This window comes from Mchenga conophoros, linkage group LG11 (assembly GCF_057382185.1).
Source record: "Mchenga conophoros isolate Kocher_MC1m ecotype Shallow Benthic linkage group LG11, M_conophoros_male_GT1.1, whole genome shotgun sequence".
In the NCBI taxonomy this organism is placed as follows: domain Eukaryota; kingdom Metazoa; phylum Chordata; class Actinopteri; order Cichliformes; family Cichlidae; genus Mchenga; species Mchenga conophoros.
This window is the reverse complement of record NC_140536.1, coordinates 16122268-16140094: the sequence shown is the minus strand read 5'-3', so window position 1 is coordinate 16140094 and position 17827 is coordinate 16122268.

The following is a 17827-nucleotide window of genomic DNA, read 5'->3' as shown; positions in this document are numbered from 1 at the left end:
CTCAGTGATCTTGCAGGAGTGTACCAACTCAAAATTATTGAACAGAACAACTCTCAGTACAAATCCCATGCTGTCAAGTAATTGACCCCACTAAGGTGGATTGTCATTCCATCAGACAAGAATGCCTAACACACTTAAGTAACAAATATAGATTGTCTTTAAAGATATTAAAATAGTTGTTACATTTTCCATGGTTCACTGTTGAGGTGATATCTAACTCTAATTTTCCTTAATGGATTGAAGGTTTAAAAAAAGCCTAAAAGATCTCTTTCTTTAAGTTAAACACAATTTCTATCTGCACAGCTATATTTTTATCATGTCAGAATTACTGCTGCTGGAAGTACTGTTGTCTTAATCACAGCCTTTTAACTTCCAACATGATAACGGTGCCACCTAGAGGACTCCTAGCATGCTCTTAATGAATGAGCCTCCACAGCACATTTCTGACCATGTGCTAGTATATACCATTTTATTCTTTACATCACTAGATTATATAAATGAATACATAAATCATCTGTGGGGGAAAGCTACTAAGAAGACATGATTGATTAACATGATAATTGATTTTAATATTACATTCATAATCCAAAATACATTTAAAACTCCAGGTGCTTTGAAAAGTGAAAATGCATCCAGAATCTACAGTTAACATTAATATATTGCACTAAAGAAATTTATTATTTTATGTGTCTAACACAAAAAAATACATAATTTTCCTCCTTCACTATCCTTCTGGACTTGTGATATAGGATGACTCTTCTAGTGTAACAGTGCGTGTTACCTCCAAATAGCACCTCTGGGGTTGAGAAGTTGCTGTTGTGAGTTTGCATATGTGAGATGAAATACTCGAGTCTGTGTGTGTGTGTGTGTGTGTGTGTGTGTGTGTGTGTGTGTGTGTGTGTGTGTGTGCTTGTGTGCGCTTGTGTTTTCATGCATCTCTTGGGGTACCCAGCTGAAGCCAGCTGTATATCACGCAAGTCTCCCTTGTGTAACTTCAAAGTCACAGCATGTTCAGTTCAGGCTATTCATGACACAGTCACCGGAAGGACACATGTGTTTATGGAACCTGGACATACTGCTGTACATATAATGTCGTATACTTACTCTGTACTTCTTTCAAGGATATCATTTCAGCAAGTTTTCTTACCGAGCTATATGGGAGGACAGCAGAGAAATCTCTCTGGCCCTGGACAGAAGAAGCAAACATGCATGCCATGTGTCCTTCACACAACTTGAAACTGAAATAACCATGCTTTGAAAACTGCCGTAGAGAATTTGACTGTCTTCATAGCGCTGTGACTTTGTATTTCAGTTTTGCCTGAAAACTTTTGGACCAACACAATCTGGGAAAGGATAAGATGAACAAAAGAGACTGCAACAGAAAGTGGATAGAGGTAAGAAGATGAGACGTAATCTGTAAAGAAACATAAAACAAAGTTCTCATGTACAGACTACATTCCCACAAAAAAATAAAGCAAAACAAAATAAAAAATAACTGCCAAAGTGGTTCTGGACTACTTGTCCACCTTTTGAGGTTGTGGCTTAGGAACTAAAGAAAGAGATCTACTAATTGGAAAGTCAGTGTTTCGATCTCTGGCTCCTCCAACCTATGAGTCAAATAGTGTTTGAGTGTACTTTAACCCTTGGATGCACAACCTACCAATACCTACACTCTTCCACGAGTGGGGTCAAAAATGATCCTAAATAGAAACAATGCATTTTGCTATAAACTCAGTTGTTATTCTTCAAAATCTTTAAATCAAAGAGTTGTTATATTTTCATATTTGAGGTATTCCTCATAAAACATGTTTGTGACATGAGGCCCTTTGCATTTTTATTAGTTTTTTCATAAATTTTAAGAAATTGCAGTTTTTGTATCACTTGTATCACTTTTGTATGCTTGCTCTGCATATACCGTACTGCAGAAGCTGGGTCTTCCTTCTGAAAGGCACAAGTTGTTCATTCACTGTAACACAATCACTGAGAATTAATTTCTGCCTGCAGTTGACTAGGAACAGGCCCCATATGTAGTGGAAAGCTGCCATGTGGTTTGTTTTCAGTCCATAGGCTCTGGTCCTCTTGTCATCAAAGTGCAAGAAACGGCGAATATCTTTAAATCTTTGAATTGACATAGTGGCCTTGTACAATGGGTTATGCAGAGGACTCCCAAAAAAACACACTGACTGGTACATCCCAGTTCTTCTCACTTCCTGCAAGAATGTTCAATCAAATGAAGGCCAGGAGCTTATGTTTGATTACATTTTTCCACTCTTTTCCCCTGTCTGTGGCTACTCTTTGTGCCTCCATGTTTGTGCATGTCAGCACCTCTCCTATTATATTATCAGACATGAACATCTTCCATGCATCTATTGGGGAGACAGTACTAAACCCAGGTGCAAGCCCCTGCCAACTAATTCAGAATATTGTGGCTAAAGCAGTAAGAGGGGCTCATTCTGTTAGACTCAATATCCATTTCCTCTTCAGAGGACTCATCAGAGGACTCCTCTGTGTCTGACTGGCCTTGTCCAGTGGGGGGGACAGTAGTCTGGGTCCTCTATATCTGAGATGTCAGATTCTGAGTCAATGCCTCCAATTGGGCTCTTCATCCCATCCGTCCGGGATCATTTATAGGGCAAGGTCCACAGCTGGCCTCATAGCAGCCATGTTACTTTAAATATTAAAAAAATAAATCAGAAAGGACAATGTTTGAAATGCACAGGAAACTATAAACAGGGCTGCACATAAATGGTCCACAGGTGCGCATTCACTGTCAAAATAAAAGACACGCACCAGATAAGAAGTTGGAACGCTCGTTTGCGTACATTAGATGTTCTGGAGGAGGACAGACATTTGTTCAGAACTCTAAAGATGTCGAAGAAGCAAGCTCTGTAAGCAATTACTTTGGCGTTCCTCCACCGCAAAAGAAGCGCGTATTCTATGAATTTCCGGGAATACTTTTATTTTGACAGCGAATGCACACTTGCGAACCACTTATGTGCAGCCCTGACTATAAATCATGTATGTTACTGTGTAAAAATTAATTCTTGATCCATCAGAAGTGTAAGTGGGACAGTCAGAGTTGCTAAGAATGAAAGTTTCATAGAAGATTCCATAGGAACTGCTTGGGGTCATTTATGACCCCACTTGTGGAAGAGTGGGGTAGCGATACAAAAACTGCATTTTTTTTAAAATTAATGAAAAAATTAATAAAAATGCAAATAGCCTCATGTTACAAACATATTTTATGAGGAATACCTGGAATATGAATATATTACAACTTTTCATTTTAAAGATTTTGAAGAAAAACAACCCATGGGGTCATTTTTGACCCCACGTGTGCATCTAAGGGTTAAAACTGATTTTAAAAAATGCTTTGTATGTAGATGTAGAAAAAACAATGTGTGTGAACAGAGGGAGATGGTACTCATCTTTCTAAACAGAAAAAACCCCAAACGCTATAAATACTAAATACAGCAACTAACTTTCACTTACACTGCTACTCAGACATGATTCAGGATAGGATTATATTTCACCTCAGAAGTTTGCACAATTATTCAAGATAAACATAATCAAAGTTTTAATTACATTTCCACAAAAACAAGCGCTCAAACTTGGTATATAAATTTGTAAAAGAGTTTTCACAGGTTGCGAATGCACAGCACTAGAGTGATAGGGGAAAACAAAGAAGTGTTTTATATAAATTGCAGAAGCCAGGTGCACTGTGGGCGGTCAATTTCCTTATTTAAAATAAAAACAAAACACTGCAGCCTTTCAAAAAACAAAGCCAGTACAGGATATTCTCACTCTATAAAAATAGGTCAAAATGACATTTCTTTCTTCTTCAACATAAACTTTAAGATTCTCATAAGATGCAGCACATTAACTTGTAACATTAGCAAACTGCAGTTTTACTCACTGTACACAGCCTAGCACACTGACCCCCCGCCTCTCCTTCTGTCTGTTCCTGTGTGACAGAGTCAGTAACACCACAGCAGGAGGTGAAAGGAGGAGAGCTGCAGGCAGGAAGAGAGAGGAGAGGGAAACTGCAAAAGTACAGCACAGATTCATGCCTAACATTAGACGGCGGCAATGCAAAAATGTGTGACACTGCAAAAAGAAGGCACAAGGAAGAAAGAAAAAAAGAAAAAAGGTCTGTGTGCGATAGGGTTTAAATCCAATAACTGCATGCATGTATGGATCCGAGTCATTGTTCAAATATTTGAGCCTTTGTGTGCGCGTGTGTGTGTGCATGTGCACTTGCACAATGAATGGGGTGCCAGGCGGCAGCAGCTGGGAATGCCTTCCTCTGTTCTCCTGTCATCAATAAATGATCAGAGTGGGCCATCTGGAGAGAGGGAACCACCAACCACCAAGACCTGGCACTGAACGAATGACACAGAGAAAGAAAAAGAATGTGAGGATAGATCAGTGAACAGTAAGAGTAAGAGCGAGATGGGACAGGAAGGGGGAAGTTAAATTTAAAGAACACTGGGGAGGCAATTAAAAAGGATGGGAAAAAGACCCTACAATATATTGGTGGAGCTCAAAAGAAAATCGAATATTGTGAAAAGTTGTTTTTTCATGATTTAATTCAAAAAGGCATCATCTCCGATATTCTTTTGTTTAAATTGTTATGATTATAGCTCACGAAAATCAGAAATCAAGCATCTTATGTAATTAGAATATTCCCAAACAGCAATCAAAAAAAGGATTTACTAAATGTGGAACTTCTGAGTATGCTTTTTATTCTACTTGATTGAGTTTCCTTTACCATGACTTACTGCATCAGTAAAGTGTGAGGCAGAGGCATTCAGCTTGTGGTGTTGCTAAAAGCCAGGTTGCTTTGATAACAGTCTTCAGCTCATCTGTACTTTTGGGCTGAGTATTTCACATCTTACTCTTATCAGTGCCCTATAAATCGTCTGTAGGGTTCAGGTCAGGTGAGTCAGCTTATCAATTAAGCACATTACAATAAAATTCACATGACAATAACATGGTAAGCAAACCATTTGGAAGTAGTTTTGGCACTGTTTGCAGGTGGTAGGTTTAATCAAAAAGGAAACCGGCATCGCCATAAAGCTTTTCAACAGATGGAATCCTGACCTGATCTCCTGGTAGACAGCTGTGTTGATTTTGGATTTGTTGAAACAGAGTGGACCAACCACCAACAACACCAGCAGATGACATGGCACAACAAATCCTAACAGACTGCACAAACTTTACACTGGCATTTCAACACCTTACATCTGTGTCTCTCTAGACTCTAGGATCTTGATTTTCAAATGAAATCAAATTTACTTTCATTTGAAACGAGGACTTTGGACCATTAAGCCACAGTTTAGTTCTTTTTTCCTTAGTCCAGCTAAGATACTCCTGACACTGTCTGTGGTTCTGGAGTCTTTTGCCATTACTTTTGCAACACTTGACTGAAAGTGGCTGTGCATGGTGGCTGTTGATGTATTGCAACCACCTGGGATTCCTCTGGCCCACCAGTAACCCAGAAGTTTGCAGACGACACAGCCATCATGGGGTGTATCTGGGATGATCAGGAAGAGGAGTACAGAAGTCTGGTGAGGAACTTTGTCGCATGGAGTCACACAAACCACCTGCAACTCAACACCTCAAAGACTAAGGAACTGGTTGTGGACTTCGGGAGGTCTAGAGCAGGTCCACTGCCGGTTCAGATAGAGGGGGAGGAGGTGGAGGTGGTCAACAAGTACAAGTACCTCGGGCTGTGGGTGGACAATAAACTGGACTGGTCATGCAACACAGAGTACCTGTATAAAAAAGCCCAAAGCCGACTGTACTTCCTCAGGAGGCTGAGGTCTTTTAACATCTGCAGGAAGCTCCTGAGGATGTTTTACCAGTCAGTGGTTGCTGGAGTACTTTTCTATGCTGTGGTGTGCTGGGGGAGCAGCACAGCAAAGAAGGACTCATCCAGGCTGGAGAAACTGATCAGGAGGGCTAGCTCTGTGGTCGGCATGAAGCTGGACACTCTGGTGACAGTGGCAGAGAAAAGGACATTAAAGAAACTGATGGACATTATGGACAATGCCAGGCATCCTCTGCACACGGCCATTAACAACCAGAAGAGTCTGTTCAGTGACAGGTTGCTTCTCCCAAAGACAAGAACTAACAGACTTAAAAACTCCTTTGTCCCACACGCCATCAGACTGTTTAACTCCTCTCTGGAGGGGAGAGGGAGGGGAAACAGGAGGACAAAGGAGGGGGGAACAACTAAGCTGTAGTGCCTCTTCACCTCACTGTGCAATACCTTTTGTGCAATACTTTTGTAAATAGTCAACGGTGCAATAGACTCAATACTTGAAATGTGCAATTCACTTGTATTTTTATTTTTATTCCTATTTATTCTATTTATCCCCTTCGTATATTTTATTTATATTGTCTCTGTATTTATATATATGTGTGTGTGTATAACTCTGTAACTTCTGTCGGTGCTGTGCTTTTTTGGAAATCGAATTTCCCAGAGGAACCCACCCGAGGGATTAATAAAGTTCTATCTTATCTTATCTTATCTTATCTAACCCCTTCACTTCCTGCCTGCTGAGAGAAATATCCAAGAAGAGCTCAGACTCCACTCCTCAATTATCAGCCAACTTTTTCTACTGTGTACTTTACCCCTGACCATCACTAACCCCCCATTTACTCTCCATTAGAGCTTCCTGTTCATTCCTGTAGAAAGATACTCACTGGAGCACTTATCTTTTTCAGACTCCTGCTTTTTTTCCCCATTCCAAGTAGTTCTTAAAAATGTTGCAGTTCAAAAGCAAAACGTGCTGTAATGTGACTCGACAAATTTGCATCTAGACAAAAAGAGTAAACTTCGACCACATGTGCCAGAAGAAAAATGCAGTTGTTTCAAAAGAACTCACACATACTACATTTGACATAATACATACATAATATGACATTTTCAGAGACAGAAAATATGCAAAGAATATGCATAAAATAATTAGCCAATTTACAGTAATTTTTTAAAAAGTATTTATTTTCACATTTTGTTTGTGGCTGGAGTTAAGAGAGTCATGGTCCTGAGTCTTTGACTTAGTATTTTGAGTTTTATACTGGCGTGTTTGTTGGAACGTTATAAGATAATGTAAGTTCTTGTTCCTGAATATGTTATGTTCTAGTGCCTCTGAGTTTGTTATTTAAATTTCCTGAATTCTAGTTTCATTATTTTGTCTGTCTCTTATATGTGGTCTCTGAGTCTGGTTTTTTTTTACCTCTGGTCTACCCAGTTGTGTCTCAGTGTTCTGTGGTCTCTCTGGTCTCTCATTTTTAGAAAATCTTACTAAAAATATTTAAAAAGCCATGCTATCCAAGCTAACATTTGAATTGGAGGAGAGTTAATAATTAATCACAGAATTGGTGGAAGTAGTATACATTTATCACTCTTTACAGTAGCTTAGTACAGCTCAGTACAGCACAGTATGCTGGAAGAACATGATAAATATTTATAACAATAGATCCTGTTTGTAGGCTTGCATTACAATCACATGACTTTCTTTTTCTCACACTCACTGACATTTTTCTAAAATATTCTAATATGCTGAAACTTGTTTTTGTTATGTATGTACTACATTTTATTATGAAGTAAGTATAAAGTATGTATAAAGCTACATATGTATACATATGTACACTTTTGTCTGCTATAGCCACTGGACTGCCATACCATTATAACCAAAAAAGCAAAATTATTCATTAAGAGTCTTGCTATCAGCCACACAAACTTCTGTGGCCATTTCATTATGTGAGTTATATTTTGAGCATTTATTTAAGAAAGCAATTTAATTCATATCTCACATTAAATCATAATTTATATATGTTACACATTATATGCTATTTAATCTTTGTTATATGTACATTATAGTACTTCTCATAAGCACACATGATGAGTCCAGACAAATAATTATATTTTAATATTGTCCCCTACATCATTAGCTTAACATGACAATTTTACAGTAGGCTACCTCTTAGGAATTCATATCTAACATCCCCAAGCAATATGAAGCACTCTCTCTAAATTTGTGTCTGCGTTCTTCTGTGTTTACATGTATGTCTAAATGCAGCCCTAATTTGCATTTGCATGGTCATTTCGGATTTAATTTGCCTCACTGTGTGACTAATTTGTGCTCCAATAAGTAACATATGCCCCAGGCCATATAACCTAGACATTGCATGGTTTTAAATTAGCTTTTATAATCCTTAGAGGCTATAAATATGTTCAGTGATTAGATATTTTAGTAAACTAACCTATTAGAATTTGGTATAGAAAAGCCAAGTATATGGTAAGCCACACAGCACACAACAGACTGCCTAATTTTTAATGTTACAACGTTAAATACTGTAAGCAGAGCTGGACATAAAAAAGTAGGTACCATATTCATATTGCCTCTTTTTGGTAGCACTGGTTTAACTTTTCCTTTGTTTAAAACCCTTTTATACTTCAAGTGTTTGTAACACTTTCCAATAAATTTTGACCCATTAGATTTTTTTTAAAATTTCATTTATTATAATATCACAATTTTTACTATTTTCACTATCGTGTTTACCTTATGATGTGTTATGAAATGCTGTGTTAGTTTTCAGAATATTTTCTGTCTTGGGGCTTGTCAAGAAGTTTTTCACAAATATTAGACAACTGTTGTGTTCTTTTTGGTCAGCTATAGTTTTAGCTTCAAAATTCTCCCATTCCCTGTTTTCCAAATCTCTTTTTCGTTACTAAATCATGAACACTGACCGTTCCAACCTTTGTCCATTCATGGCTAATGGCTCTCACTTTGGCTTGCTGGAGTCTATGGTTGCTTTTTGAGAGGTTAAACCCTACTTCACTGTGCTCCACAGGTTCTATTCATGTGATTCAACAGGTTTGGTGATAATCAGGGCTGGGTGTTATTAGTGACACTGAAATCAGCTTTCTTTAAGATCTGTTAAGGATGACTTTTGATGGTGACTTCACTACTTCTGTTTTCTCAGAAGCTACTCCACATTTGTAAAAATCTGATCAGTACAAGGCATTTCTGTCCCATTAAATATGTTTTAATGTGCTCATTAATTACTTGAGATCCATCCATCCATTCTCTTCTGCTTATTCTTGTCAGGGTCACTCTATGGGAAGAAGCTGAAGTACTTGGAGAGAACCCACGCAAACATGGAGAGAACAGGCAGACTCCACACAGAAAGATCCCAGCCTGATGGTGAATTGAACTCAGGACCTTCTTGCTGTGAAGCAACAGTGCTAACCACCATGTTACGATGCGCACCTGCGGACCACTTATGTGCAGCCCTGGTTATTTAGCTCATCATATTGCAGCCACAGAAATTATTTTGTCCATGAAACCATAGAGCTGCACTTTCTTTTTGCCTTATAGTCTGATTTGTCATAACTTCTCCGTTTTGTGGTAAGCTTTTCTTTGGCTGTCACTTCTTCACCCTGACCTGTCTTATTTGGCTCAGCAGAACTAAAATATATATACTGCTACTTTTACACGCGCACTCACATAAGCTCAGCGATTCTCTGCGCGATCAACCTCTCACATGTTTAAGCTGCGGGAGATTTCACTTGTCATGTTTGCATAGTAAGCTACCAATTAATAAGACGATGTCAGAGGAATTGGTGCGCAAATTATCATCACTCACAGATCAGTGCTGTCGCTCTCTATACACAGTTCGCACGATTGCAAAGTGAAAGCAAAAAAACAAGCGCAAATTCAAACGCGATTTCAATATGTCACATATTGACAGTGGCTCACCGATGCCAATGACATAATTACCCAGCTACATTTCTGAAAGAATGCAAAAGCATTGACATATATTTTTCCTTCCTACAATAGCCCAACGGGCAGGGCAGAGATAGATTTTGGTAGCCCGACTGAAAAAATCGCTAGCTCCTGGACGTCGGGCTAGCGATATTGCGAGCCCTGTATCTGATTGAGGAATCACTCATCTTTGGAAAAGAGAGTTTATTACAGAGAAATGTCTCTTTCCAAAATAAAAGCTATACTATCCGCTTCTTCTGGGCTATATTCTCAGCAGCATAAGGAGAATCATGTGCTAACAGCTGTCTAAATGACTCGGCTAAAGTTAGTAGCATGCTTGTTGTTTTTGTCTTTGCACTAGGATGATGTCGGCGTAAATGTGCAGTCATATTCGTTGTGTTCCCACTAGTGCTTTCAGGTTAATCTCGTTGAAATGACCTTAACGCCACAACACGGCAAATCTCCGTTAACGAGCTACCGCCGATCGCCCCGTGCATGGGGCTAGACGGCCAACACGTTAACGAGCTAACTGCGCTAACACACTAGTTCCCACCCATGTAATTGAGCATTGCATGGCACATCCAACATACTGTTTTACTTTAGTCCATGACTCGCTTACCTTCAGGGTCATACGTCACATGAAAACCAAAATAATTCCAAACGCCAGATCTGAATGAGGGTGGGGGAGGTGCCCTGCGCTCTTCCTTCTGACTATGCTGTCTGTGTGGAGCGCTCAGTGGATCTGCGCTCGACAGTGCAGCCTAGGCGGAGTAGTCGAACGCAGATTCACTGAGCGCTCCACACAGACAGCATCGTCAGAAGGAAAGTTGATAAAATAAATTACAAATGTTGTATTGTTCGATACATATGCGTACCGAACCGAAAGCACTGTATCGAACGGTTCAATATCGATACGAATATCGTTGCACCCCTAATATATATATATATATATATATATATATATAAAACACCCAGCACGCCCCTGCGGGCGGTTTATCCTTCAAGCTCGGGTCCTCTACCAGAGGCCTGGGAGCTTGAGGGTCCTGCGCAGTATCTTAGCTGTTCCCAGGACTGCGCTCTTCTGGACAGAGATCTCCGATGTTATTCCCGGGATCTGCTGGAGCCACTCGCCTAGCTTGGGAGTCACCGCACCTAGTGCTCCGATTACCACGGGGACCACCGTTGCCTTCACCCTCCACATCCTCTTGAGCTCTTCTCTGAGCCCTTGGTATTTCTCCAGCTTCTCGTGTTCCTTCTTCCTGATATTGCTGTCATTCGGAACCGCTACATCGATCACTACGGCCGTCTTCTTCTGTTTGTCTACCACCACTATGTCCGGTTGGTTAGCCACCACCATTTTGTCCGTCTGTATCTGGAAGTCCCACAGGATCTTGCTCGGTCATTCTCCACCACCCTTGGGGGCATCTCCCATTTTGACCTCGGGACTTCCAGGTTATACTCGGCACAGATGTTCCTGTACACTATGCCAGCCACTTGGTTATGGCGTTCCATGTATGCCTTGCCTGCTAGCATCTTGCACCCTGCTGTTATGTGCTGGATTGTCTCTGGGGCATCTTTACACAGCCTGCACCTGGGGTCTTGCCTGGTGTGATAGACCCCAGCCTCTATGGATCTTGTACTCAGAGCTTGTTCTTGTGCTGCCATGATTAGTGCCTCTGTGCTGTCTTTCAGTCCAGCTTTGTCCAGCCACTGGTAGGATTTGTGGATATCAGCCACCTCCTCTATCTGCCGGTGGTACATACCGTGCAGGGGCCTGTCCTTCCATGATGGTTCCTCGTCTCCCTCCTCTTTCTTGGGTTTCTGCTGCCTGAGGTATTCACTGAGCACTCGGTCAGGTGGGGCCATCTTCCCAATGTATTCTGCTATATATATATATATATATATATATATATATATATATATATATATATATATATATATATATATATATATATATACTAGTGGGACTAGTGGGAACACAACGAATATGACTGCACATTTACGCCGACATCATCCTAGTGCAAAGACAAAAACAACAAGCATGCTACTAACTTTAGCCGAGTCATTTAGACAGCTGTTAGCACATGATTCTCCTTATGCTGCTGAGAATATAGCCCAGAAGAAGCGGATAGTATAGCTTTTATTTTGGAAAGAGACATTTCTCTGTAATAAACTCTCTTTTCCAAAGATGCATGATTCCTCAATCAGATACAGGGCTTGCAATATCGCTAGCCCGACGTCCCGGAGCTAGCGATTTTTTCAGTCGGGCTACCAAAATCTATCTCTTCCCTGCCCGTTGGGCTATTGTAGGAAGGAAAAAAAAAAAAAAAAAAAAAATATATATATATATATATATATGGACTCGCCAATAGCGTAGTGGTTAGACTACACGCCTTTGGAACAGAGGATCGCAAGTTCGATTCCTGCCTGGGGCGTCTGTATCCAGTAAGGGTATATATTAAGATAAATATGAAGGCATGCCGGCTCGGACGTCGCCCGGTCCGCGTCAGCTCCCAGGCCTCTGGTAGAGGACCCGAGCTTGAAGGATAAACTGCCCGCAGGGGAGTGCTGGGTGTTATATATATTTTAATAAAAGGCTTGCTATAGGCAGGAGCTTTCTTTTTCTCATGGTCAACAATTGTTCTAATTGTTATTATTGTTACTTGCACAGTACACGTCACAATATTCATCTCCCCAGCTTCCACTTTTTACACTAAAGCATTTTCCCAGCTGCCTTTCTTTCGTTCCAGAAAACCGTCATATGTACAAAGAGAAGATGCTTCCTTACAGCATACAGTCATATCACCCCACAGCAGGAGAGCTATCTGCGCCCTGTCTGTCACGGACCTGGGTCTTTGAATAAGTATGGACATGTGTATTTTTGGTGCTGCTGTCCTGTTTCCTTGTGTTTGTGTATAGTGTGTGTGGGTGGGTGTGGCAGAGCACCTGTTCTTCAGCCCTGGTGGGTGTGTCAGCCAGGAGCCTGGCCACACCTGCGGAGGAGAATCACACACACCTGAAGTTGATCAAGCCTCGTCAGGGAGCTATTTAACAGTTTGGCTGAGGGCTCCTTGATGCTGGATTGCTGTGTAAGACTCCATGGCAGTGTCTCAAAGTCAGTGTGTGTGTGTGTGTGTGTGTGTGTGTGTGTGTGTGTGTGTGTGTGTGTGTGTGTGTGTGTGTGTGTGTGTGTGTGTGTGTGTGTGTGTGTGTGTGTGTGTGTATGGATGGATGGATGGATGGATGGATGGATGGATGACTCTGGTATAATACCTGGGGGAAATAATACCATTCTTTCCCCCAGGAGGAGCGTGGAAACAGGAGGGCAGCAAGCACAGGGATTGGGAGAACACGGGAGCGGAGAGCACAAAGACACAACATGGGAGTCAAGGGAGCACACAGGTATTTATTGTTATTTTCCTGCACTGTAAATTAACGCACTGTTGCAGTGAAGAGTCCTGTGTTTTGGGTCCTATTTTGACACTGTCTTTATTAGTTGGAATGTGCCCTCACTAAATTATTAATTAACATACATTAATTATTAATGTATTTATTATTGATGCTTAAACAATATTGAAGTGATTTGCAAGTCACTTTAACACCCCACTAACACCCCACTAACACAATGTGCATTCCCAAATTTTGAACTGTAAATTTCCAGATTGTTTTATTTAATTTACTTAATATATATAATTCACTCACTTGCTGCACATAATGTCCTCTTTGTATATATGTACTTACTTTATATTTTTTTCTCTCTCTTTTTGCACATTCGAGGAGTGTATCAGGACACATTTCACTGTATGTGGTACTTGTATAACTATGCAAATAAAAGATCTTGAATCTTTGATGTTTCATGCATATTATTTAAACTGACAGCACATTTAAATAAACAAAAAATGCTTGAAATTAGTAATCTGTGTTTGCAACTGACATAATTTAAATTTTAAAAAAATTATTGCGCTGTGTATTGTACATCTAGTCTAGTTTCTTGACTTTTGAGGGACTGTTTAGCTTGATGGGGTAGGAAGATAGAGTAACAAGCAATAATACTCTAATTTTTCTTTCTGTTTCCTGCTTTCCTTGACTTTTTCATTCTTTATTTGCTGTGCACAGTTTTACTGTTAATTATGATCAAAGAGTTTTTGGTTGTGTATTGTGTGTCCTAACATTAGTCACACTTCAATGACATGAAGTGTGATCTGCCTGAAGCACAGCAGACTAAAAAGCAAGGCATACAGACGAAGCAGTGGGGAGAAAGAGGAAGGGAGTAAGGAAATAATTTTGTACATTAGGCTAAAACAGTGTGATCATCGAACATTTTAGTGCAAAAAATAACAAACCCAACGGACTCAAAATACCTCCATGCTTATTTACAGTCTGTCTCTATCAGCCAGTTACTTAGACAAACTAGCCTGCTCACAATTTCAGAGCTCAAGGCAGCTCTATTTTTTTGTTACAATATGACCTGCAAGTGAGAACAGTCTCTCACATGGAACAGAAGTGGCAGGACTAATCCAATACTTGTGGGCCAGGACAAACAGCTGTGGGTGGGTCCCTGCTCAACTGGACCACCATTGCAGTGGGCAGTCTGTCTCACTGATGGTGGATTCTGCTCTACCAACTCAGGATCCTGTTACACGGGGCTTCCTCATCTGAATTAGAGTCTGAAGACAATGAAGAGAGTGTTAGGTTTTGTCATTTATGCTTAGAAATATTTAACCATATATGCTTAGAGGTGTATAATCAATTGTGTAGTGATAGGATGTTTGATCTTTAGCAGGCTGCAAAGGCTACATCCTGGGAGCATGGGAAGAGGTCGTACCTTGTTTTATTGTTTTACTGTAGGATTAACGTAGCTATGTCAGTTTTAGTCTAAGTGCTTTTTCACATATAGATGAACTGTTGGACTTCCAGACCAGCAGGTTTAGGGAAGTCATTTATGGGGTCACACTCTGACCCCACGCACACACACAGGCAAGGTACTCTTTGTTTGTATGTAGACGTCGTATGTTAATGAACCTATGCATATTCATGTAACCTCAATAAAAGAGCAGTGTTACGGGGGAGCGGACGAGAGCAACTGGGGTCAAGCAAAGGAACGGCGTTTGTCCGGTTCTCTCCCGTGCACGAGAATCATGAAGAACTTTGCCTACTTCGTGTCTTGCTTTGCTGTGTAATTATATTGTCTTCAACGTTCCAGCGAATAGGTTCAAGCTACAAACCTATCAGAGAGGAGGTGGCATCTTTACACTGTTCCTGCAGCAGGGCCTCAAGGCTGGTCCAAGCCTCTTCTCACTCTCCCCTTGCAAGGCACTTTAAATCCTTAAAGCGTGGGGCAAATACAGTAGCTATCTTGAGCCACTGACGGTTGAGTATAGCTACGCGTTGAGATAGGTCCTTTATGAAGGGAGCCTTAAATTTCACCGTGTAGTTTGAGTCATCATCAGAGACCTCCATGGTGGGATGCAGGTGGCAGAAAGCAGGTAAAACCACTGAACATGAGACATATGTTTCACCTCCAAGAAGCTTAGTCACAAACCTGTAGTAGACAGAAAGCAATTATTAATCTACATAATAACTGTCAACTATAGGGCTTTTTGAAGAAACAGTATAAATAAGTTAAAAAATAGTTTTATTTACCTGCATGGCTCAAGGACAGTCGCCAGCTTTTGGAGTTTTATCAGCTCTGATGGAAAAATTACTTGCTTGTGCTTTTGCCTAAAGCAGCAAAACTAGCCTCTGGATTCTTTAGTAGACGAGAAACCATATCTAATGTTGAATTCCACCGCTGACCTACTAACTTTGGTCCTGAAACCAGTCATTTCATGAAGTTTGGGCTGCCGACACCTTTTGTTTGGTACGCTTTGGTTGGTGCATTTAGATTGGTAACATTGAAGTGGTATGCAAACTCCTTTTTGCACAGTTTGCACAAAACTACGTTTTTATCAAGGCTTCCATCAGGTAGTCTTTTGAAATGAAATTTGCCTCAGATCACTCCTGGCAGCACACTTTCGTCTGATTTTTTGTAGCTCTGATGTGTGCATTAGTGTAATCAGTATACCAGGAAATCGTGCATTGACAAAAATTCCTCTTTGCTTGGAATGCAAAGTGCTATTAAATGCATTATTTTTTTAACATGTGTTTTCAAATTAATTAATCGCAATTAACACATTAAATTCTCACCTCTACTGTAAACAAAGAATGTAAGACGTGTATGAGGCAGAACTCTGAGATGCAAGGAGAGCTATCATGTTCTCTTTGGTTTTACAGTGCTTGCCTTGCTTGCCATGATGAAATTCTCTAAGAATAAGTTATTTTGATGATGATGAGGAAATTTCTCTTACACCATTATCAGGAACTGTAACTTCAGTAGAGCCCTCTCCTTCTAGATGGTTCTAGTTTTTTTTTTCTTTTTTTTTTTTTTTAATCTTGCATGTCATATATAAAATGCCAAAGAGCACACCACAGATATTTGTCAATGCCAAATGTCCAACTCTGTTGTGTAAATAATTGCAAAAACTTTTGGAGATGATTAATCTCTGTAAATATGTTTATTTGCTTTTCAGTATGGGGGAAAGAAAAGATTGCCATTTTTCATCTTTCTACTCATGTCCTTCATCAGAAGTTTATTTCAGTTTTATGTCATTTTGATATCAGTTCTGCACGATACCATCTGTTGAGGTTGACATGCAATGTTCCTTGTAAAATTTTAATTGCCTCTGGAACACTGGTTTTTCAAGCAGAAGCACTTGATTGACTTCAATAAAAAGTTGTGTAAACTGCAGGGTAAACTGCATACAGTGTCAGTTTCTGAGAGCTGCAACAGGCCTCTATTAAGACATTGACTTGCATTCTTCCTATCAGGCAATGCACGAGTTCCCTGTCAATGTGCATCACTAAAATGCACTATGGGGTGTTCTTTTATCATTCATTACCCGTGTCCACAAGGTCAAATTGACTAGAGAACTAACTGCAGGAATTTTCCTTTTGTCTATGATTGTTCACACATAACTTTTGATGTGCCCAATCTAGACAAAGCAAGCAGATATGTTGCGCCTCACTGAAACAGTACTGACCTGGCCAACCTTCAGTGACAGTGCTACAGCACACATGGGATCTACTAGGATAAGAGTTCAGGGGTGCTGGCTAGGAGAAAATAATTGGGCATCAGATAGGGCACAATCGAGCCAGGCCAAATTTATCCAAGCAGCAAATAGACAGATAGAAACCAGGCAGTTAGTAAGTACAGTAAGGCCAAAGCACAAGTGACCTGACCAAGCTATATGGTGACATGTTTTCACACCGCAGGATTTATATATAGGACGTTATTTCGGATAGAATTTGTGAATTTCTCTTTAGATGGTCTTGCTTATATGCCTTGGTATTCACATAGCTTTTTTTTAACTCATTCACTGCCAGCCATTGGCAGTGAATGAGTTAAACCCATTGACTCATTCACTGCAATTGACGGCTATAGACGTCAATGGCAGTGAATGAGTTAATTGATATGTTTAAACTTGAAACAACAACAATAACAACACCAAATCCTAATTGTAAAGGACACATTTTCCCTGTAGGCTATTATCTCAACTACAACTTCACTAAAATAAACCATCAACTGTTAAGGAAAATTCAGAAAACGCTTGTGCTTCTTTAATTAGCTAACTGATGAATATAGCATTTTTGACAAAGGCGTGAGGTGAACTTTAACACAGCTTCAGAGTATGAAAATGTATAATTACTAAAAGATAAACCATAAAATTGTAGTTTTTATGTTTTTATTTTCCCTTTTGTTTTACAGGTAAGGTTTTACTGGTATAGTAATTTATTTCAATTTCATGTTTAATCACCATTCCAGTTTACTGCCTATTCAAAAACAGCCAACCCAGTATGTTATGAGCTGTAGAGGATTAATGACAGTCATTAACAGTCTTCTTATTTAGATTCTGCAAACCAAAGCCAACATGCAAGAATCCCAGCCAAAGCAGCACTGTTTGACCAAGTCTATAAACCAGTAGACATATCCTCACCCTGTTTTCACACTG